General features: G+C 40.4%; 1 long non-coding RNA gene across 1 annotated transcript in view; it reads right to left on the bottom strand.

Moving 5' to 3' along the window:
* Positions 1–321: 321 nt before the first annotated feature.
* LOC141573200 (uncharacterized) overlaps positions 322–8279 on the bottom strand; it is a 37676-nt gene continuing 29718 nt past the window's right edge. Inside the window, exon 2 of the long non-coding RNA XR_012498876.2 lies at positions 322–3616. This is a non-coding gene — a long non-coding RNA (uncharacterized LOC141573200). The remainder of the gene's footprint in view (positions 3617–8279) is intronic.

The raw sequence follows: 8279 nt of genomic DNA, 5'->3' as shown, positions 1-8279 counted from the left end.
TTACACATGATTTCTCTTGAGGGTATGATATAGTCTAATTTTCTTCATTATTCAATTTGAATCCTATTAAGTGAGACAGGCATTCACTGACAAGAAAGAACATTTAAATTTTGGCAAATAAGTTCATTAGTATTCAGAAAGCTTTGCACCCCTCATAGTTAATAAACCTTTCCATTACAGAGTAGAAATCCTGCAAAATAGCCAAACAAATTAGCAATGGGGCCACCAACAGAGTATATCCAACCTTGATTCAGAGATGTCTCAGTTTATCAGTTTTCTGTCAATCATTAAAACAAGAAAAATGAAACATGCAATTATATACAAGGACACAGAACTCCTAATTCTTTAATCCTAACTGAAGCAGAAGAGTTTTAATTGCTTGGAAAAAATAAGATTTTTGTTTTTTTCTCAAGAGGGACAAAGAAAACAAACGTAAATTTCCCTACAGTCAATGGCTGGAGATACAAGATTCGACTATGCAAATCAGAAGTGGAAAGACCAGTCCATCATCTGTATTTTTTGTCTTCACAATGGCCAATATCCAGATATTTGGAAATATGAGATGGTCCACAGAATGTTCCCTATAGCTCCTCTAGCACATAAAAAAAAAATTTTTTCTCTTTTCATTACAATATTTAGAGTCATATAGATTTACTGACACCACTTCTGCTTAATAGGAGTAATATTGCCCTAAGGTATTTGAATATGCTGTCAATTATTCCAGGGTTGATTTTCCATTTGTTTGAGTAACAAGACCCTTTGTTTCTCTTCTAAACCCTATCAGCCATTGGATCTTGTGAACCTTACACTGTTTTTAGTATATTTACAAGAGGGAAAGTAAGGGCAAAGAGAAGAGATGAAGCACTAATCAATCCACTTAGTAATGCTATACATCTGCAATAAATGAAAGCAATAGAGAAAATTAAAGCTTCTGGCTATGGAGAGGTATAGGCATTAACTGGAGCTGTCAGTACAGTCAACCTCAAATAGGAAGCAAATTGAAAGTCAAGAGTAATTAATTCCACCATTTAAGCCAAACACTGAAGTCCCTAAACTATTTCCCAGGATAAAATTCTCAAACCAGTTTGCATCAGCAATTCTGATTATGAAATTTCATAGATTTATTTTTTCATAAAATATTTTCTGCGCTTAGAGATATATATCAAATAGAATTGTGAATAATGGAAAAAACAAGGATGAGAAGTCACTTATATAGGATTCAAAATGAGGTTAAGAATTATAACAATATCTTTTTGTCTGATTAGTGTTTTTTTTTTCTTTTTAAAGAGGACACCAGCCATAGTGAATATATGAAGCACAGTATACATAAAAGATGTTTATTTATTGAGAGCTTTGTTTGTTTGTCTGTTTGTTATAAGTTTTGGATGTAGTCACGTAGATTCTCTCCACCTGGGCAGAGATGGGTTGTAGGAGATGGGATAGACAGTAGCCATCACTGTATGGAGGACAGTTCCTCTACAGATACATCCCATGAAGTAAAAGATTGTCTCTTCCTTATATCTGGACATAGATCTTTTCATGATTACCTGCAGGTGTATCTCAAGGCATTTCAAAATTGCTCGAGCAGAACGAGACATCTGCCTGTATCTGGTTACCCTGGGTGTACCACCAGCAACCCTCTGAGACATGGTTGATTCTCACCAAAAGGAAAGCCAGCAAATGAAAGGAAGGAGAGTTCTGTCCCCTCTCTTATAAAAGTTTCTGGAGTGTGAGAAAATGTCAGGTGTACCTTGGATCTCCAGGCCTATCACATACCTGATACACAGTACATGGTATATGCTTAGTAGAAATGTGATGAGGGAGATGGAGAAAGGCAGGGAGAGAAAAAAGAGTGGAGGAGAAAATAAAGCCTTTATGGGCTCTACAGGGTATGATTCTAGAACCTTCTCAATTCCAAAGGGGAAAGGCGGACTCATTGTAACACACAAAGTTGATAAACATCCCTCCAAAAACAATAACAATCAAGTGACGACTGCATGTCTACTTGATCTGACAGCTTAGGAACAAGAGAGTTAAAAACTGGCCAGTTGTCCAGTACTCTGGGGCCTGATGTTAACATTTTTAGAGCTAGAAGTGGTCTTGGTATCACCTGAGAAGCCTCCGCATGGAATGTGATGTGACTTGCCCACAGTCACATAGCTTGTTAATATTAGAATAAAGACCAAAGTTCCCAGCCCAGCACGTCTCACACTGCAGTTTTCCTATATAGAACAGAAGAAATAGCTGGTTCCTAAATTCTATCTCTTCTTATTTCTTGACCCAAGTCACTTAGTATCTCCCTCCGTAGGAGCCCTACTAACCCAAACCCCTTTCCCTGGCACCATGGGACTTTACACAGCTTGCTAGGGAAATAGTCCACACTGGTTCACAGAGCATTTATAGAATGCAGACTTTCAAGTCTTATAAAAGCATGGTCACTAGGCATGATTAAGGCAATAGGAATTACTCCATTAGTTAGAATCCTGGGCTTGATAATATCTTTGTGACCATTGGTTTGCTGCAGCCACTGTGCTTCACATCCAAAAGAAAGCAAAATGTAAGCTCCACGAGGGTAGGGACCATGTCTGTCTTGCTCCTAGGATTCCATAGTGTCCAATAGGTACTTAACTATTTGTTGAATTATTGAACATGACCATCAGTTCCATATTTCATGATTCCAAGAATGTTCCTTGGTGTCTTCATCTGCCAATATCTGCGAGCACTATCACCTTTCCGTCAAATATTTTTAAAGATTCCCAATTCCACCTGGTGTCTCTACTGATCTAGTTAACACAACACAGGGTCTGATCACCCAACCCATCGGCAAAGAGTTCAAGCTCCATTTGACTTGATCTTCTCTGTTAATCCCGACCCCCAAGTGGATGAAAACACACTAAGGGCTAACATCCTGGAACTGGAAGATAGACAGTTTACGACTATCTCTTCATTTCCAAGTCCTAGAGTTCAGAGCAGAGGAATGTAGGCTCTGCTTGTGTCTCCTTCGAACCACTACTTGTGGATCTATACTAGAAAACAGGATGAGCTCTCCGTGGGAAAAAACCAAGCAGTAGGACCACTAGGGTAGTCTGCTTTCCCTCTCTGGTTAAAAACTATCCAGCTGGGGGTCCCAGTTTTTATAACCCAGTAGGAGTAAAGAGGAGCCCTGCATTAAAACATCACCATGCTCCCCTATATTCTGATTACTCCCTACTTTCCACCCTTAAGGAATTTATTAAATCATTCCTTCCAGTCCCATACGGAATTATCCCTAAAAGAAGTGCTGGCATTACTTTCCTGTCCTTATATTTCCATGGTTGTGTTAGCACAGTATGGACATTTTAGTGCCCTTATAGGTTAGTCCTCCAAGCAGTTGTCCAGCTGGTCTCTCTTTAATCTGACACTGATAGCAGCCATTACTTGAAATGAAGAAGGCAATCTAGTTAGAAACTGCAGCTGGTGTTCCTCTTTTCTCAGGGGTAGGTGGCCCATCCATAAGGTCTTCTTGATGATGGTGTCCAGGGGTCAAGGTTCAAGAAGCTCAGTGGCAGCGGTGGGAAGTAATATAAGAAAAGGCCATGCTCCTCCAAAGGAGTGGGTTTTCCTTCTGTCTCAGCAACTGTAAAATTATAAATCAAAGATTAAAAAGTTAAGCCATGGCTCAAGTGAGGATCTTGGTAAATACACGGCTTAAACAAAACCCGATGACGGATTCATTGGCATCTAAATGAAATCTGTGGTTTTCCAGACAATGCAGTGGAGACTATAGGAACATACAAAGTATGCCTAAGGGTTCTCCATTCCTTCATTATTTTGCTGTACCAAAGAAAAAGGAAAAATGTAGATGCAGTTAAAATAAGTAAATCTACACGCAGAAAGGATGTAGAATGAGTGGGCTAGGGTGGGACATACTTGGGGAAAAAGGAAAGAGAGCCCACAAAATTCAAGAACAGCTGCTTCTGCTTCTTCACAGTATTGCACAGGGCCGACCTGAATGGAGTTGTGATTTTATGACCTGAGTGAGAGCTGAATAAATAATTGTATTTGGGGATAAACTTGGGTTTAACATCCCATGAAAAGTTACAAGCACAGTGACTCAAGCCTTATCCAGTTCCTGGGCAATCAAAATGATTGATTTCTAGAGTCATTAACAAAATAAGACAGAATGAGAAGATGGTATAGATGAAGTATCACCAGTTTAAGACATTTCTGCCAAAAGTCTCATGGGCGATGTATTATAGCACCAAAGTACTGGGCAAAACAGCCAGCTCAGTGATTGGCTGCCATTCTGCCCCCTTCCTCAGGCTCCAGGAACCCAGTATACATGTGCTATTATCCACCCACTCAAATTTCTTTAATTCAGAATACTATTTTAACAGAAAGTCTTCCAAATTGCTAGATTTACTCAAATACTAGCATATTAACAATTGGTGGCTTTAACATTCCCATGGGATATTTGCAATTTAAAAAAGGAGCTTGTACATATACATGAATCTCTTAATTACTGGAATAGGGGAGGAAGGAAAAGGTGACAAGTGAGCAAGGAAAGGGGAGGGGCTTCCCAGGCATCTTGTTTAATCTGACCAACTACCAAACCTCCAAACAGTGGGCTTCGGCAATTTTGCCTCCAATGACACTGTACAGCTGCCAGCTCCAGACTGAAATTGTAATTCTGTCCTCAGAGCACGTGAACAGGAGGTTCCTCTAGAACTGACATCTGAGCCCATGGAGAAGACACCTACAGATATTGATCACGTCTGTGTTCCAAGTATCTAACGCTGGTCCAAATCCCTCAATTTACTAAGAAACAAACTAAAAAGAGTGGCTTACCCACTGTCACACAGGAACCAACTAAAAGGGAGGGCCAAGACTGAGCGTAGGTCTCCCAGACCCAGTCCTCAGCCCTGCCCAAGGAAATCCTCATGAGTACAACACTTTGTCTTTGCACCAGAAACAGGCAGGAGGACCATGTTCTGCAAACTCTAGAGCAGTGTGTGGGGAGTATCTGAGTAGCAGTTTCCCCTTCCTGGACAACAGTCTGGTTCAGTGGGTCTGGGGAGGCACAGGAATGTTATCAGGTTCTCCGGGGGACTCTGATCTATGAGGTATAGGAACCATTCCTTCATACTTCCCTTGTCACGCCCTAGACCTATCAGCACCCTGCAGCCACTTGGAAGATCTCCCTGAGGGACTGCTCTGGGGACATGCCCTGGAGCCCAAAGATCAAAAGGCGCTTGGACACTGGGGCACAAGTCAAAGCCCTGAAGGCAAACACCAGAGCCTCAAGGAAAGAATGCTTAAAATGTAGGAGAAAGATCTCTTGGGCCCTGGTGACCTTCATGACTTTGTGGCTAGCAATATCCCAGCAATACCCTCCAGGTTCCTGTATAACGAAACTTCTAACAGGTGCTGAGCCCCTACTTTGTGGAAGACTGTGTCCAGGGCTGAGATGGACAAAGAAAAGTAAGGCCTCGCTGTGAACAATCTATCGGGAAGCTCAGACATGTATACTTAAGAAGAGCATCAACATGACAGAGTAGTGTCCTTGAAGATGGAACACAACACAGTTCAGTGTCATACAAGCATGTCCCATGGAATTCAGTGATTTCTATACCCACAGCCTGGAAGAATCTTGTGGCAGATTCTAATCCCCCACCCTGGAGATATTGATTCTCTGAGCCTGAGGAAGAGCCGACGGAGAATCATTATTTTTAACCAACTTCCAGGTGAATCCACAGATGGGCATTTGAGATCCTTATAGTGTTTTTGAGGGCCGGGCTGAGAAAAATCCACAGGACCCTAGTGTGCTTGCGTTTTATATTTATGGTTTGCAGCCGCTCAACATTCCCAGCTACTCAACTTGGTTCCTAGAACTCATTTTTGTTTGGTTTTCTTCTGAGGTCAGTCTTGTCCCATGCAGTCTTCCTTCTTCTTGCTTCCTACTTAGGGCTTCCTTCATCTTCCCAGTTGGAATTTGTTTTCTGGAAAAAGGTGCAGCTTTATTCTCCAGGGAAACACACAGGCAAAAGCCCATGTACAGCCATCTATTATATGATTCTATTTATATGAGCTATCTAGGACAGGCAAATCCATGGAGACAGAAAGGAGATTAGTGGTTGCCGAGGGCTGGGGGGTAGGTTTGAGAGATGACAGCTAATGGGTACAGGGTTTCTTTTGGAGAATGATGAAAACGTTCTGGAGTTAGATAGTTGTGAAGATTGCAAAATGTGGTGAATATATTACAAACCACTGGATTGTACATTTTAAGAGGGTGAAATTTATGGTATGTGAATTACATCTCAATTTTTGAAAAGCCCATGTAGATGCGTGAGCACCACATGTCACATATAGGTAGGTCACCTGAATTCCTGGGTCTTCACAATTATTAGATGACATCCCTAAGGCAACAGACTCAAAATTTTGCCAGGAAAGCTGATGGCAATAATAACCACCATTTATTGCCTATTTGTTATGTGGCAGATACCTATGAAATATAGTACATGGTTATCTCCGATGATATATCATGACCAAAGATGTGGATATTAGTATTAGTAGTATTAGTAGTATTATTCTGTTATTAACATTTTACAGATAGTAAAATAGAAGCAGAGTGAGATTAAATAACTTGACCAGGCCCATAACTAGTAAGTGGCAAAATTGATAGCTAGGGAGGTGTGATTAAATAGGCACAAAAAGACTGTAAAACCATTCCCCTCATGGACCTGATCTTCCCACCATTAGATACGGGGAAAATAGAATAATAATAGTAATAATAGTGTCACTAAGATTCACTGAATGCTTTCCGTGTTCCAATCCTTCTACTAAATTCTCTACATAGACTGTCTCATATAATCTTCACAAAAACTCTGTGAGGTACACACCATTGTCACCCCTAATTTACAGAGGTGAAAAGTGAGACAGAGAAAATGCTTACATAACCTGCCAAAAGCCACACAGCCAGTAAGTAAGTGATGGGATCAGGACTTAAACACAGAGTTTTAGTGTTAAGAAGAGATCCAAACTCAGGTACCTACAAGGACCAGGAGATGAAAGTGTGAACTGCGCTCCATATATTTCTTAAAATGCAAAACAGTATCTGCCTATCTTTTATCTATCAATGGAGATGTGGTACAATTTTCTCTTAATATTATAAAGCCAAACAAAGTACAAGAGCAATGATAAATGGCAAAGGACACTTTGCCTCAATGTTGGGGATACAGAATGGAGTGGCAGAAACCATGACAAATTGGAGAAGAGCCCACTTCATCTAAAGAGGCAGCCACCATTCAATCCAAGCCTCTGTTGTCAAGTGGATATATGGTGTAGTATTGCCATCTTTTCTGAGAACAACCAGAAAAACAGATTTTTACATGAAATTTTTTGTTTTTTAAAAAATGGCAAAGAATTCTACAGACTAGATTTGGCCTGTAGCCGATCACTCTCGACCTCTGTATAGAGTAAAATGCCTCCTTGAGCAGTTCTTTGTAACTGGAATTTAGGATGGGGGTAAAAACAAGTGACAAGGTAAGTCTGGAATGGTGAGGAAGGGCCCTGGTATGAAGATTCTTGTTGCACTGAGGAAGGTAAGTCTTATCCTACAGGCCAGGTAAAACAGAAGCTTTGTTATTTTGTTTTGTTTAAGAAGAGAAAGGCACCGGCTCAGAAAGACATTTCTGAGAACGATGTGAAGTTTGAAATAGCTGGAAGAGATACTGAGACAGTGAGACCAAATGGGAAATAATTGCAATTGTCAACCCCAAACCAAGGCAGTGACAAGTGGAGGCAAGAGAATGGACTTAAATCAACTAATACCATAGAGCTTCCTTAATAAATGATAGATCTGCTCATACCTAAAGAGCACATACATACGTTCTATCACATAGCCATAGCATCACTTGGTAAAGAAACGACCACGAAGAGGGAGACATTAGCAAACAGGAGGAAGAGAGCTATGAGAGAAATAAGAGAGGGGTTTCAGGATACAACTTGTTTGAGGCTAGATTTGGTATATAAAAAGGAAAGAAAATGTTCTTGGCTGGGGCGAAAACAGCTTGAAAACTGCCTAGGAAAACAAAAAGTAAATGAAGGAAAATTAAAAGTATATATATAAGGAGGTCAGGTATTAAGAAATTAAGAAGAAATATAGGAAATCAGCAGGGGAAAAACTAATCAGGCAATGAAAAGCAGTGAAGGTCCCTAAAGTCCAGATTTAATGCAGATGAGAGAAATCGGTGAAGACATTTTAAAAGGATGGTGTAATGAAGGCACCAAAAAGATTGCTT

Source organism: Rhinolophus sinicus, chromosome 4 (assembly GCF_057876585.1).
Source record: "Rhinolophus sinicus isolate RSI-liver-muscle chromosome 4, RSI-T2T, whole genome shotgun sequence".
Classification (NCBI taxonomy): Eukaryota; Metazoa; Chordata; class Mammalia; order Chiroptera; family Rhinolophidae; genus Rhinolophus; species Rhinolophus sinicus.
This window is presented reverse-complemented; position numbering and strand designations above follow the sequence as displayed.